The sequence below is a fragment of the Marmota marmota genome, unplaced genomic scaffold (assembly GCF_001458135.2).
Source record: "Marmota marmota marmota unplaced genomic scaffold, marMar, whole genome shotgun sequence".
NCBI classification, from domain to species: domain Eukaryota; kingdom Metazoa; phylum Chordata; class Mammalia; order Rodentia; family Sciuridae; genus Marmota; species Marmota marmota.
In genome coordinates, this window is record NW_026000169.1 from 7,521,892 (window position 1) to 7,538,811 (window position 16,920).

At 36.7% G+C, this 16,920-nt stretch overlaps 1 pseudogene; it reads left to right on the forward strand.

The window, feature by feature from the left end:
- Positions 1 to 9,372: 9,372 nt before the first annotated feature.
- Positions 9,373 to 10,052, forward strand: LOC107152762 (annotated as a pseudogene).
- Positions 10,053 to 16,920: the final 6,868 nt, after the last annotated feature.

Genomic DNA, 16,920 nt, shown 5'->3' on the forward strand with positions numbered 1-16,920 from the left:
ACTTCACTACTCCAAGAAACTGGGACTGTGGGACAGAATGAAAAGTTCAGTTTCAAAGGTGAAAGCAGCTGAGGCGCTCAGGCCAATGGTACTTGACTCCAGTGTCCTGTTCAGCATGCTGCCGAGGGCCCCAGTCTGGATGACAGCTTCTTGGGTAACCAGAGGTCCTATCTGATTTGGCGTTGCTAAGATATGATCTCAAATATTCTGTTTGTCTGATATACCTATTAAATCAGGCAAATTAAAGAAAAGGATAACATTTCTTGACTCCTGAGAAATCACAATGATGATTGTTCATGATATTCTCTGTGATCTGAGGGGTATGATGATTAAAAGAATCGGGAGTTTTTTCTCTTCCCAAAAAATAAAATAAAATAAAATAATTAATTATGCTAAGCAAAGTAAGCCAATCTCAAAAAACTAAAGGCTGAATATTTTCTCTGATTAGTGGATGCTGATCCTATGATGGGGGGTGTGGGGTATGGGAAGAATGGAGGAACTTTGGTTTGGGCAAAGGGGAGGGTGGGGAGAGGATATGGCTGTAGGAAAGATGGTGGAATGAAATGGACATTAGGTACATGTATGATTACTCTAGGTACATGCATGATTGCATGAACGGTGCGTCTCTATGTCATGTACAATCAGAGAACTGAAATGTTGGGCTCCATTTGTGGACAATGAACCGAATGCATTCTGCTGTCATTCTAACTAAGTAGAACAAATAATAATAATAATAATAATAATAATAATAATAAAGTATCCAAATTAAAAACAACCACAAAAAGACATTATTAAGGGGGAAATACTTGTATTAATAACAATTATTCTAAACAAATAAACAAACAAATAAGCCTAATAAATGACCTGTTGTTTTGAGGCAATTTATTCTGATTAATAAAAGCTGTAGGCATGAAGAGGCCCTAAGAAATGACATTTAAGGATAATTCCACATAAAAACCCATGCTTCTTTGAGTGGTGAATCATTCCACAAACATCCAGTGGTTGAAACGGGAGGAAGTAAGAGATAGTAAAGCACTCTTATTGGCAAGTTAAAAACTGCTAGTTCTCTACTAAGAAATGCTCAGGTTTAATCCTTGCCTCACTTTTCTCTGTGAAGGTAGGTGAAGAGGTTGTAAATGGCACCCAGGTCCCTGTTCAAGACTGAGGAACTTATTCCCCATTTGGCTCCCCTTTGATGAGGAAAGTCATCCTGCCAAGGTCATGTCCCCGCTCCGCAGTAGCCTGCTTCCAGTGACTGGTATATTGTATAGTCTGGTATAAATACCCAATTCCTAGTCCAGCTCCAAACAACCCTCAGTGATTCCAGCCTCAGAGGTACGGAGGTTGATCTGGAGTTGGCATCTCAGCTCTCTTTCCAATCCTGCTTCATTGCTTTACCCTATAGTTATCAACCACTCCCCACTTAGCTTTCTAAATGCCGATCTCTGACCCAAAGCTTGTGTCCCATGGAATCTGACCTGCAGCAACAGGAAACTAAGGAGGTTCGTTCTCGTAGTTGTGGGTAAACTCACAATTTGTGTATGTTGTATGTTTGTTTAAATATTAAAAAGCATAGTAATGATCTGAGGTATAGAATACTAAAAGAAACTCTACATAGTTAAACCCATTATTCTGCATAATGAAAATACATTAATTAAAAGCAGAGAGACTCTATAAATTTAGGAGTTACTTAGACCACTCGTTCTTAAACTTGGGATATGTATCAGGATCTCTAGAAGGGGGTGTTTTATTTTCCTTTTTAAAAGTTTGATTTCCCAAGTCTTATTCCAGCTTTTATGAATCATGATCTTTAGAGGACTGACCCAAGATTAAAAAAATAATAATTTCCTGGCAGTTCTGATGAAGCTAGTCTATGGATCAGTGTTTAAAATGACTGACGAAGAAAAAAATATTTTTAGATGAAAAAAAATTTAACCCTAAATGTCTGTGCTCCAATTTTTGCTATATTTTAACACATATTGAAGATCAAGGTTCTGTAGAACACAAAGGCATATATAAAGGGCTGGGCAAATGGGATGAATGAGGGAACAAACTTGCCACCTTCATGGGGGTTAATGATCTTCTCTCTTGTGGAGGTAGACATGGCTAATAACCCATGGCACATTTAGGCAAGCATTATCAGACTCCATGACCAACACAAGGAAAAAATTCCTGCTAGAGCTACTGCACAAAGCCCAGATTGCCTTCAGGAAGCACTAGCGGGTTTCCCATCATTTGCGGTTATTCAAGCAGAGTATGGCCTATTGTTCTGGCTATGGGGATTTCTTCACAGAGAGAAGTTTAACTAAATAGTCTGGAACAATCTATGATGCAAGAGACAGATAGGGAATTTATGTCTTTGGTTGGGATGGGGGAGGACAATTTCAATAGGAATGCTTAAGTAAGGCCTGAGAGTTTTTAGTTATGATTTTTAGGAGATCAACCTTGGATTAGGGCATGACCCTTGCTAAGCTTCTTGTCAAAAATGAATGAATGCTGTGATAGTCTACTAGTTAAGCGGAAAATAACTCTGGTCAATCTCATATGGAAAGAATAATATAGAAAGGCTGTGGTGTGTGTGTGTGTGTGTGTGAGAGAGAGAGAGAGAGAGAGAGAGAGAGAGAGAGAGAGAAAGAGAGAGAGAGAGAGAGAGAGAGAGAGAGAGAGAGAGAGAGATTCATTGGTGTCTTTCCACCCTATATCCTGGACAGTTCACACAAAGTCAGGGTCCTTTGGGACTCTAACTGGGAGAGTAGAGCTGTTTTTTGTAATGAAATTCAATCCTTTTGGTTCTAGAGATGAACTCAGAACAAAAATAGGATTATATGGTCTTATAGAATAACTTAATACAGGTCACAGTGGGGTAAGTTTCATATATGTAATTGAATCTTTTTATGAATGGCATTCCTTAATGAATTTTTAATAGAAGATATAGTGTTTTCATTTCACAGCAGTAAAAGGGAGAATTGCTTCATGAACATTTTAATAGAGAATCTATATATCGAAAACTTGCTGCTTTGCTCAAGCAATTATTATATTGTTCTTCCCCCAAAGCAGATGGTCTATCTGTATTGAACCTCAAGGTGTTGCCCTTAAAGTCTACAATGTTGAAATTATGTGAATGAATATGAGAATTAAAAAAATATGCTTGGGAAAAAAACCATCAGGGGAGGAATATATTATTGGGGTAATTTTTGAAGGCAATTATTTGATCATTTTGATTGAGCTCAGTGATCAGGAAACAAAGTGTGGTATATTGGAAAGGAAAAAAAATGGTAATTTTGGAATTGGTATTGTTCCCACTGACTTCTTGTGTGATCATCAATGAGCCTCTCTTCTCCTTTAGTATTGCAGTTCCTCAACTGTTCAATGTTGGGATAGCCAATCTTCAGAACATTTTCAGTTGTAAAGTAGAATCTCACATAACTCATGGGAAAACCTGCTTTTTTGGTTCTATTACATGTGAACAAAACGATATGAATTCATTCTCTTAACCACTGTTGCAAAAGATGGTATGTCACAGAGTTCCTGTGTAGATTAAGGAGATAATGTATTTAAGGTAATTAACATAGTGACTAGAAAATGCACAATGAATGTGATTTTTAGATTGTCTATAATATAAAATTCTCTGGACAGATTTTCCCTCAACTCTATTATCTGGTTTTGTCAATTGTAGTGAAAATGAACCTGGGTGTTTTCTAGGCATAATTAATATTCCTAAATGGATGGTTCAATTTTTCTGGTAGTTATGAAAAATGTAAAATTATAGCTAAGGTCCCAGTTGTCAAGGCTTTGTCTGAAGTTTAAGAAATTTCTCTGGTACTTCTCTGATTATATTTGTGCATAAAATATTGTCACTTATGTGCAAATACATGGTCATTCATATACACATATAAAACGTTTTTATTTGAAGTTCTTTTTCATTATAAAAGTGACTCATAAATACAAAATAAAGCTTAGGAAATAGGAAAAATTCTACCACCCAAACACTGTGGCCATTAACACTAATATTTTAGAATGCTTCTTTCAACATTTATTCCATATTGAAGTTTTAAAAAAACTTAGTTTAAACTATATGGTAGATACAATTTAGAAGTCTGTTTTTATTTTATTTTTGCGGATGGGGGGGTAGCAGGGATTGAACTCAGGGGCACAGGATTGAATCACTGAGCCACATCCCCAGCCCTGTTTTGTACTTCATTCTTAATGCCTCACTTTTGCTGAGGCTGGCTTTGAACTTATGATCCTCCTGCCTCAGCCTCCGAAGCCGCTGGGATTACAGGGAGGCATGCAACCCTGTGCCTAGTTTAGAAGTCTTTTTTTTTTATCAGCTAATACCATAAGCATGTCTCACAAATTTGATATCTTTACAAACATTTAACATTTTAATGGACAGAAGACAAAAATCCCTTTGTGTATGGGATTTTATATTCTTAGAATTGATAAAAATAAAGATAATTCACTACAAACTACATAGCATATTAGAATGTGGAAAGTGTTATCTTCTCCTGAATCTCTCTTATTTAGTTATACTGAGATATAATTTATACAGCAAGGGTGGGAAAGTGCTTGATTGTTTTTATGAGAAAGAGTTTTTAAAAAAATTTTAAAAATTTATTTATTTTAAACAATTGACACTTTTTAAATTCACATTGTTTCTGAGAAAGAGTTTTAACTCTTGATTGAACAGCTTTAATGATTACAGAATCACTCAGACTTTCTATCAACTCTATTTCACATTATATTCTAATTTATTCTAATTTTCTCTATTAAATTTTAACCCTATAAGTTAGTCATTATAATAAAAATGTTATTAATTATTTTCACATTATTGCTAAAATAGTTTGAATGTTACCCTGTCCTTAAATGGAAACATTTATCTTATAAACCAGAGTGGCTGATTTTGTTTTTTAGCAAAAGTTACTTCCATTTACATTTATTGTAGTTACTAATATCTTTACATTTATTTCTTCCATTTAATTTTGAACTTCTTATTTGGTCTGCTTTATTTCTTTTTTTCCCCTCCATTCTTGTTTACTTTTAGATTAAGTTATTTTTCTTTATTATTATTTCCCTCTCTACTGATAGGGATATTATATACTTTATTACAATCTTTTTGTATAATCCTTCTGTTCAGTCCACTGATACATCACAAGCACATAGAACATTGCTTGTTAGGAGGAATTCAATAAATATTTGTTGGTAAGAGTGTATGGATGGGCTGGGGATATGGCTCAAGCGGTAGCGCGCTTGCCTGGCATGCGTGTGGCCTGGGTTTGATCCTCAGCACCACATACAAACAAAGATGTATAAAATAAATATTAAAAAATTCTCTCTCTCTCTCTTAAAAAAAGAGTGTATGGATTAGGATTTTTGTTTGTTCTAGAAATTCTCCTATATGGTTATCATAAAGATAGAGCTCTTTCTTTTCTTCTATCTAAATTACATTTTTTCCTTTCACAGTGAGGCCATATCCATATGAAATTGATTTTGTGTGTGAAATAAAGTAAGAAGTTACTATCATTTTCTCACATTCTTTCCCTTCTACAGAATACAATACCATTGTCCTGGACAATATGAATACTTGGAATAATTAAATTTTGATCAACTTCCTTATTATTAAAAATGATATTTTCATTTTGTTTGATATTTAAATTCTATCTTAATATTTTAATCCTGCAATTAGATATTATTGCTGTTGATTTATACAATGCTTTTTCAGAGTGATCTCATGTTTACCATACCTTTGATTGCTGGATGTTATGGTTTGGATGTGAGGTGTCTGCCAAAAGCTCACTTGTAAGATAGTGCAAGAAAATTCAGAGGAGAAATGATTGGGTTGTAAGAATCTTAACCTAATCAGTGAATTAATCCCCTGATAGGGATTAACTGAGTGATAACTGAAGTGGTAGGGTATGTCTGGAGGAGTTGGGAATTGGGGCGTGACTCTGGGTATACATTTGTATATGGCAAGTGGACTTTCTCTGCTTCCTGATCACCAAGTAAACTGTTTCTTTCCACACTCTTTTGCCATGATATCCTTTCTCACCTTGAGCCCTGAGGAATGGAGTCAGCTGTCCATAGACTTAGACCTCTGAAACTGTGAGCCCTCAAACAAACTTTTCTTCCTTTACAGTTGTTCTGGTTGGGTCTTTCACTCATAGCAATGAAAAAGCTGACTAGAACACTGGAATATTTTACATCTCAGGTCTTCTCTAAGGAGTTATTTTCATAAATTACATGTTTTAGACATTCTCTAGTGATGTATGTTGATGATACATTTTAATTTCAACTTTATTTATTTATTTATTTTGGTACTGGGACTAAACCCATGGGTGCTTTACCACTGAGCTAACTCCCCAGTTCTTTTTATTTTTTATTTTGAGGCAGGTCTTACTACTAAGTTGTTGAGAATCTTGCTAAGTTGCTGAGGCTGACCTCAAGCTTGTGATCCTCCTGTCTCAGTCTATTGGATTGCTGGAATTACATGTACCACTGCTCATGACTTCAACTTCATTCTTGAAGGATAGTATTGAGAATATAATTCTTACTGAAAATTGTTCTTTTAGGTATTTTTGCTTTTATTGTTACTCCTGAGAGATTAATAATTAGTATGTCGTTCTGTTGTAGATAACCTATTTTGTTTTTTTTCTCCCTGGTGGGTTGTAAGCTCTTCTCTTTGTTTTTGGTGTGTTATAATTATGCTTTTAAGTAATAAAATATTGCTTTTTATTTTCTCTCTAGTTTGTCTTGAAACTTTAGATTGGACCCAGGGCCTCATGCAGAGTAGGCACACACTCTACCACTGAGCTACCCCAGCCCTATATTTCCTACTTCTTAAATTGTCTTTAGTTTTTCATCTCATGGTTACTTTGTGATATACTCTGTGTATTTTCTTCTTCTCTATTATCCCCGTTTCTTAATTATTTTTCTTTTCATATTTTCCATCTGAGAAATTCATCTGAATATTTTTTTTCCAAAAATTTTCTAGTTTTCTGATTCTCTTTTCAGCTTTTTTACTGTACAGTTTAACCTGACATTAAGTTGCTGATTTAATTTTTAATAATTCTGTCTTTATATCCACCTGGTCAATTTTGGTGGTCAATTGTTTCATCATTTTTGTTTTCAATGCATTATTTTATTTCTTATTTTATGTATCTGTTTTTATTCTGTATCTGATCATTCTAATATATGCAATTGTTGCATATTTAATCCTATATTCTCTTGATTTTGCTGATTTCTGGTCATCGTTGCTTATTTCTCCTTTCTTCTGTGTTATTCATTGTTGAGTGTGCAACCTTGAAATTTTATTTTTGGAAATTTGAGAAATGAGTTTAGATGTGTTTCTCCAGTGATATTGTGTTTGCTTTTGCCAGGGACCTAGAGGGCACTACTAACCTAAGTTTACTTTAAGTTTAATTTTAGTTTGGAGTTTTCCCAATGGCACAAGTAATGGAAATTCTGATTCTGATTCCATCCAAGGGAGGGCCTGAAACTATGAAATCTCAGGTGAGAATTTCTATCACTCTTCTCCCAGAGTCAAGGCTATACCCACACATTATTTATTGTATCTCTTTGTAAGGCTTTCCCTCTCATTTACTTTTTCATGTCCTTATTCAGGATTTTCTGATCTGATTCCCCACTTTGTAAAAAATTCAGGCTTTGTCATCTTTTTGTTGTAGGTGAATTTCATTAAAACTAAGTTTCCAGGCCAGTAGGAATCAGTTCACTGGATATCCACTTTCATGGAAGTTCTGGTCTTTTAAATTTCTTTTATTTTTTTTTTCCTGCCAGTTCACTAATATATTCGAAAAAAACATGTTTTTGCATGTTATCTAGCTAAAATATTTGGATGAACCCCTGCCCCACAAAACACCCTCTGAATAGCTGAGAAACCACGGGAGAAATGTGATGTTTAAAGGACTACCTTAAAAAATGAGTTCTAGACTTTTCCAGTGTTGATGGAATTGTAAATTAGTAAAGCCACTATGGAAATCAGTATAGAAAAACCTCAAAGGACTAGGCATGGAACCACCATATGACCCAGCTATACTACCCATCAGTATTTATCCTAAAGAATTAAAGTCATCATCCTATAGTAATACTCAAGTTTATAGCAGCACAGTTCACAGTAGCCAAACTATGGAACAAACCCAGGTGTCCATCAACAGATGAATATATAAAGAAAATGTAGTGTATATATACACAATGGAGTTTTATTCAGCCATAAAGGAAAAAATGAAATGATGTCATTTTCGGGGAAACAGATGGAAATATATGTAATTCTGTTAGAAAATAAGCCAAACTCAGAAGGTCAAGAGTCACATGTTTTCTGTCATATGCGGAAGCAGGAGAGGAAAAAGGAAAAGAAAGATGGGAGGGAGGGTATCTCATGAAAATTGAAAGGAGAACAGTAGAGGAAAGGGACCAAGTGGTGGGAGGCAGAGATGGAGGGGGAAAGTGCTGGGGAGTGATACTGACCAAATTATATTGTTATATTGTGTGCACGTACCAATATGTAACAACAAATCCCATCAATATGCATAACTATAATGCACCAATAAAAATGTGGAAATTAAAAAGAGTTCTAGACTCATCTTTGGCATTGTTATGAAACAGCTACTTTTCATGTTCTATAAAATTTTTCAGAGCACAGGAAAAGAATAACCCTAACACAAAACCCATGAAGATAGTTCCAATAAAATGTGTGAGTCACTTTCATTTGTGCATGTTGATTTAGAAATCTTGAACAAATTCTATCTACTAGTGTAAAAAATTACAACATTTTAAGTAGAATTTATTTCAAGAACAGAAAAACAACCAGTTATCAGTGAATCTGTCATTATAGTACTCTACATCAAAGGATAAAAATCTATGTTATTAGCTTAATAAAATTACCATGAAAAGATGTTGAGTATGTTTAACACACATTTAGCATGAATACTTAGTACCTGGGGATAGAAAGATTCACAATAAAACAGTTATTTTGCTGTTAGTAATTAACATATTACTACATGGTAAAAATGTGTTTTAGAGCTAAAGAGAAACTATCCAATTGGGAATCTCATTTGAGAATCATCATTTTTATAGTTCAAGATGGGAAAAAAATGGATTTACTAAAGCAGAGGAAGATTATAGTTGGAAAGGAATTAAGAACAGAATATTAGGAGTGGCTATAGTGGTGGGTAGAAACTAAGAAAATATGGTTAAGGAGTTTTATAGGAATCTGGGCAGAACAGCTTCTTGGAAGATGTAATAAGGAGAGTTTTAAGAATAATACCAGGTCAGTTTCCTCTTGCTCTCTCTGCTGCTCTAGCTGGAGGCTTTGCCTTCACCACTGCTCAGCATCTGTACGTCCCCCACAATGGCTGAATGGCAATAGTCTACAAGGAGTAGATGAAGGGGTTGTCCACATTGTCCCTGGCTTGAACTTGCTTCCACCAGGAATTTGCAAGATTGACATCTACACTGAAGATAATATGGAATTGAAGCAAATCAACAAGTCTGCCCCCAGCCAGGCATTTGAGCTGATCTTAATGCCACCATCTTCTATCTCAGAAGTCTAAAGAATTCTTGTTTCTCCAAAGGAGAAAACCCTGTCCTGGAGGAGGTCCAGAAAAAAGTAGAGGCTGCAGAGGAAACAAAGTCTCAGGAGACCCAGGTGCTGAAGCAATTAAGAGAGAAGAAAGAACAAGAGCAAAAAAGTCCCTCGGAGGCTTTGGAGGAAAGCAACAACTTCAGCAAGATGGTGGAACAAGAATTGACCTTGAAAATGGAACAAATTAAGAAAAACTTTGAGGCTAACTAGCTGCTATTATTAAGTATCTTCAGAAAAAGGAGAAGCATGTGTTGGAGGTGCCAGGAACAAGGAACTCCAGGCTGGAGTGACCGGCTAACATCATAGAAGGTGTGAAAGTATAGAAGCGTGGCCCACCAAAAGTAAATCCCCCTGCCTGTACTATAATGGGCTATGTGACATCAGTATGAGAAATGTATGACATGGTTTAAGAAGAACTAATTATCAAAAACAAAACAGAATAAAAAATGTGGAAGAAAATAATACAAGGCCAAATGATGCAAAATATCATGCAGTGGCTGAAAAGGGAGAGGACTGAGGAAAAGCCACTGGGCTTGACTATCAGGAAGTCACCAGTGCCTTTACAGAGGGGCAATTTAGTAGATGTGGGCATAGACTCCAGACTGCAGTTTATTGAGGACTCAAAATGACATATTGTGATTACAGACTTCACCACTGTTTAGTGGTGAAGAATAGGAGAAAAATATGCATGTTAAGGAAAAAAAATAGACCCCAAGATTTTGTTTCTGTTTTTATTCTTTAAACAGGCAATGGTATTTATAGACTAAAAGGAAAGAAACTTTTGTATGGAGAGATTAAAGATTTTGATGGAATAATGTTTTAGATATTAATAAACTAAAAGGAAGGAAACTTTCAGATGAAGAGATTAAAGACTTTGATAAAATACCACTTTGGAGAATTCAGGAAACCGTAGGGTAAAGAACTAAGTAATAAGAATTAACCTTAGCATGGAAAGAGACATTTTATTATCTGAGGAAGGAAGAAGGGTACAAAGTATGTGTGAGTACACAAAGAAATTTAGGAGAGGGAGGAAGGAGGTTAAAAGAAATAATGCTCAGCCTTGATTTCTGTGAAGTGAGGTCATTTATTGAGATTAAAAATAGCCTTTTGGAGACTTGAAAAACATAGGATAAGGTCTCCAATTTTCTTTGGGGATGTTTGATAATATGTTAATCAGGATGTTAAAAGATAATTTAGCAGAATTAAGATATGATCCCAAATAACCTTAATCTAGTGATAAGAAACTTAAAATGCAAGGTCGTCTGGAATTTTTTCTTTCTATTTTGGTATCATTATAAACTTTGTAGGTCAGGCCTCCCAGATATCAAACTCTGAGGCATAAATTTGCAAGCAGGAAGATTTTTGGAGTGCTTTCAGGAGTAACACCTGTGGGGAAGAGAAGGCAGTGGGATTTCGCAAAAAGAGCTATTGATTGATAATTGATAGTCATCAACTCCTTCCTCTGTTAATCACTCTCCACGAATGCCATGGCTAAGGGTGCACGTTTCCTACATTGAGGAGGGGGCCAGGCTGTTATAAGGCCATGTTGATCTATCACTGCTGCAGGCAGCCCTTGGTAAGAGCGTGTGACATTACGCAAGGAAGCTCTCTTCAGCTGTGGGCAGTTGCTAGAAAGGTCTCACAGCTGAGGGCTGTGAGGTGGAAGCACTTCCGTCAGCAGGGGGAGGATAAGTCTACAGGCCAAAGGAGATCAGCATCCCGTCTCAGCATGGGCTTTGTCCTGCTCCTTCTGCTGCTCTGACCCTACTTCTTTGTGTAAATTCTGAAAGCAGATCCTCCAGGACTGTGCTGGCCACTTTCCGTGAGGAAGGGGAGCTTATCAGAGGTAAGTTAGTTGGGTGAACTGGGGTCCCTATTACTAAGCTTGGCTTGAGTGACAATTGACAGTCATCAACTCCTTCCTGTTTTCCATTGTAGTTTCCTTTCACCCTCCGCTTTCACCTTCTCTGGGCTAAGTGGCTTAAACTTTGGGGTACTTAGATCCTCATTCCGAGATATCTTAGTTCCTTATCAGCATGTCCCTTCTAGGCTTAGTGCTGCTCTCATCAATGAACTCTCCCCCACCTTTTTGGTGGTACTGTGGATTGAACCCTTGGCCTCACACATGCTAGGCAAGAACTCAACTACTAAGCTATATCCCCAGCTCTTTATTCCTCATCAATTTTAGCCAAAGAATATTCAGCGATGCCCCACTGGGTCACTTGGATACTTATTATATTCCTTGCTGTCCTACTTCTTTCCTCCTGGTGGTCAGGGACAACTATACTTGAGAGGATGGTAACTGCTCTCTTTGCATATTGCTTCCTTCGCATAAGGGCTCCCAAATGCTTGGGTATCAAATGTAGATTGAAAATTGTTGGGTCTCCTTTGGAAGTCTGGAACCTGTAAACCTATGGAAAACCAGAGTTGTAAGGCTAAGAAGTACCAGTTCCATGAGAGGTCACTGAAAGTGAAGCAGCCCCTATCTCAACCCCTTCCCTCCCAGACACACCCGTTCTTCCTTTCAGACACAGAGTATAATGGTCACTGATTTGAACCATACAGTGTGTCCTCACAGATGGGGTCCTATCCTTTCAGAGTATTGTCTCTGAAAAGCTATGACTTTAACAGCCTGTTTGGTTGGCTCTGTTGGTCTGGCTGCTTTTGAGTGGTCTGGTTTGTGGTGGGATGGTGGACCCCATTGCTTAACTTATTTTGCTATAAAATGAATTATGTGGAGTTCTGGGGCAGAGGTTTGAATATACTGAAAACCCTCATATGGTGGTAGTGGCTGATGCCCTGTAGGCAGAGAAGTCAAACCTATGCTCATAGTATTTGTCTTCTCAGATGAGGTGTTCCTTCCAAAGTGGGAGGAATTCAATGTAGTCAATTGTCTCTCAATTGCCTGGAGTTTCTTTGAGGAATGGTGTTCAATACTGGTAGGCAGTTCCACGTTTTGTGGTTGTAGTGATCAGGTCTGCCCCAATGAATGGGAGGCATCTTACACTTTCATAGTCTCTTTCCACTGTGGCTACTTAATTTTTGCACCTATAATCCAACACTGGCCTGGCCAGTGATACACTGGCTGATTATTAGCTGGTTGACTGAGTCTTGCTTTGGTTGTTGAATTGTCTTTTCTATGTTGGATGTTCTCTGGAAGGCATTAATGGTCAATGCAAGGATATTTACACATCATGCCCCTTCCCATAAGTATATCCACATGCCTTTTCCTCTCTATCCTTCAATTTTTCTGCTATCAGCCATTTTACCAATGGGTCAAGGTATTTGCTACTGTCTACTCTTTCAACAAAAACTATACAACTAGATATACTGCCTGTAGCTCTGCCCATTAGGAATGCAAGGTTTATTCTTCCATCAGTGGTCATATAGAACAACCATGCAACCATGAGATGAACTGAAGCTCTAGTAACAGTGGTGGATGACAAGGCCTCTGGGGGCACTAGTAATGTTCCATTGGTCCTCTTGCTCCCAATTGTGGATGTACCACTTCCTGGAACATTTCTGGAACATGATGGTAAGTATATACTATTGTCCATTCTGAATGAATGAGAACTTATGATTTTCCTGTCAGATAAGAATGGAAAAGAACACAGGTACCACATTGATGGCAGATATTATATCATATAATAGAATAACAATTGAAATCAAGGCTACGATTTTGTTGAGTTTGCTAACCTTCAGGATTTCTTAGCCTCTGAAGGTATTAGACTGGTACATTAAAGGAAGATGATGCTGGGAACCATGACCCCTTTAGAATGCACCAATCTCTGCCATTCTCCCAAGAGTGTGACACTTGGCCAAGGAGTGGGCAAGGAAGTTAAGGGGTTTTCACTTGATCCTTTATTCCTACTACAATAGTGCTTGCTCTTTAGGTGAAGGAACCAATGTTGGCTCTTCAAAAATACTGAGTACCTTATGTATTTGAGGATAGAGAAATGACTACTATGTGAGTCCATGCACTCATTGGACCCTTAAGAACTGGAGTGGGTCATGATTGCATTTATTAGCTGGCCCAGAGACCATCCCATCCCTAACAGAATGCAACGACAATGCTGTGATTCCCTGGGTACTAGTGTCATTTCAGACCCCACCCTGTAGTTCTCTAACTATTTCAACGTTTTCCTTTCATCAATATATATTTCCTTTTCCCCAATATATATTTCCTTCAATATATAAGAGTTTGAAGCTACTTTGTGGAAAGACTTGGAGAATCATTGCCTTTTACATTTGTTTCAGAGTCCTTCCTCCTGGAGACCCAGACTCTGCTTCAGTGAATGGTTTTTGAGTTGAAAAACAGGTCAAGGGATTGTGTGTTTTTCCCTGGGGTGGCTTCCCCGAGTGGCTGTTCCTTCATCTTATTATCTATTTATTTTTGGTTGTACAGAGTGAACAATGCACTTGTTGACCTTCTTTACACTTTGCTCTGAGAAATGCATATTTTATTAACCATCCCCATTGTGCTTCCCTAATTTGCCACTAATTATGACAATTATCCACTTTGATAGAGAATCACTACCACCTGACCTCTATTCTTTTAGGATCATATCTTTCTCATTGCTACTAATGAACCTAGTTTTGCAACATCATCTTGAACCATCTCTCCTGATCTGTGGATGAGTGCCACCACCTGGCTTCTCAGTGATGCTGTTGCCTCTCTGACCAAATATTTTATTCCTTTGGTCTTTCTAAGGAGAAAATACTTGTGTCTTTCTAAGGAGAAAAGTTATGTGGTGGGTTATTTGACTTGTAGTTTTATCTACTCCAGCATCCTGTCTTCTTCTACTGTCTGCTATGGGAGTTCTGACAAGCCTACTTTACTAAGTGTGGACCATCGCTTTCTGTAAGTATCTGACAACTGTATTGGCAGCACCTTAACACTTCGTTGAAGGGCACTGCCAGGATCTTAATTCTTATATCCTAGACAAAGCATACCAGCATTGGTAAACTCTACAAAATGCTCTCCCCAGTCTCCACCTGCCCTCCATTGATTGCTGTATTTATTCTCCTGGCTCCTGGCTGTTGAAGTTCCTTTGGGGTGCAATCTTTTCTCCTTTGCCACACCTACCTCTTCTCTGGATGGGAAATGACTTTATTTATTGATTTCTAGCAGGGACAGTGGGGAAAGATCATGAAATGGAGATACTTGTTTATTGCAATAGGTAGGCTTCCATGTTGTCTTTGAGCAAAGAGGAAGCATCTGTCTTTAGCAGTGAGGAGTAGGCCACTTCTGAAGACTTGAAGTCAGAGGAATTTGGGGGTACATAGTACATCAGTCTAGATGACATGCATCTATCTTAGATTTCCAATCTTTGCCAATCACAGCATTGAATTTAGCAGATTTACCTTTGTTGGGCATTTAACTTTTTTTTTTTTGAAGTATGCTAAGTACTGGCCTATTCTTAGGTCTCTCTGTCCTCCAGCATCAGGAGATAAAATTCTCTTTTGATAAGTTTCTGTCGAAGATATCCTTTGACTTTCACACTTATTTTTTCCTTAAACCATGCTTTTTAAAAATTGAGATTCAATTCATATAACATAAAATTTACCCTTTACATGTATACAATTCTGTAATTATACTTTGTTCCAAAAGTTGTATAACTATCTCCACTACTTAATTCCAAAGTATTTTTATCACCCCAGAAAGAAACCCTAAGTATATTAGTGGTTGATGGTCAGGGCTTCCTCCTCTCAATCCCTGAAAACCACTAATCTAGTTTGTGTGTCTACAGATTTCCCTTTCTGGGCATTACATATAAATATTTTCATACAATATGTGGCCTTTTGTGTTTGACTTTTTTTCACTCAGGATAATATTTTCAAGGTTTATCCACAAAGATTATGTCATTTCTTTATTTTTATGATTGGATAAAATTGCACTATATGAATATAGTATGTTTTATTTACACATTCATCAGTTGTTAGTCATTTGAGTTGTTTCTAATTTTTGGCTATTGTAAATAATGCTGCTGTGAACATTGGCCAAGATGTGGTAGGTTTTGTTTTTTATTTGAGTATGTTTTCAATTCTCTTGGGTGTATATCTGTAAGTAGAACTGCTGAATCATATCGTAACACTGTTTGTGACTTTTTGAGGAAATGCAGACTGTTTTCCAAAACACCTGCATGATTTTACATCCCCAAAAGCAATCTACGAGTGTTAGAGTTTTTCCATATCATGATCAACCGTTGCTATTATCTGTTTTTTTTTTAATTAAGGTTATTTTAGTGGGTGCTAAGTGGTATGAAATAGTTTTGATTTGCAGTTCTCCAGTGACCAGTGATGAATAGCATGTACTTATTGTCCTTTTATATATTTTCTTTAAAATGTCTACTCAAGCCCTTTGCCCATTTTTTATTTGGGCTGTTTCTTTTAGTTGTTGAGTTGTAGGTGTTCTTTGGATATTAAACCCTTCTCGGATATGTGATTTGAAAACATTTTCTCCGTGTCTGTGAATCATCTTTTTATTCTCTTCTGATAGTATAGTTTGAGGCACAAAAGTTCTAAGTTTTAATTAAATTTAATTTTTCTATTTTTCTTTTGTTGCCCATGTTGTTGTGGGTTCCTATTTAAGACACCACTGCCAAATCTAAGATTGTCAAGACTTGCCTGTTTTCTTCTAAGAGCTTTATAGTTTTGGTTTTTAAATTTAAGTTTTTGATTCATCTGGAGTTAGTTTTTATATATGGTATGAGGTATGGGTATGTTTCTGTTCTTATGTTTGAGGATCCCCAATTGTTCCAACACACCTGCTGCAGGGAATATTCTTCTCTATTGAATGGATTTGGTACTATTGTAAAAAATCAGTCTGCTATAAGTGCATGGGTTTATTTATGGACTCCATTGATATGTATATCTTTTTGACAGTACTACACTGTTTTGACTACAATATGTTTGTAATACTTTTGAAATTGGGAAGTATAAGTAACTTCAGCACTTAGCTCCCTTGCCATGGATTTTTTTTAGTAAAATGTAAAGAACTCTTAACATTAGATCTATCCTTAGCAAAATTTTAAGTTAATACAGTATTATTTAAAAAAATTTTTTTAGTTGTAGATGGACACACAAACTTTATTTTTATTTGTTTATCTTTATGTGGTGCTGAGGATCGAACCCAGGGACTCACATGTGCAAGGCAAGTGCTCTACCACTGAGCTACAACCCCAACCTTTAAAGTATTCTTAACTATAGGTACAATATTGTACAGCAGAACTCTAGGACTGATTTTTATCTTGCACAACTGATTCCCAAGTATTTTATTTTATTTTTTTTTTTGAGGATATTGTGAATGGGGTGTTTTTCCT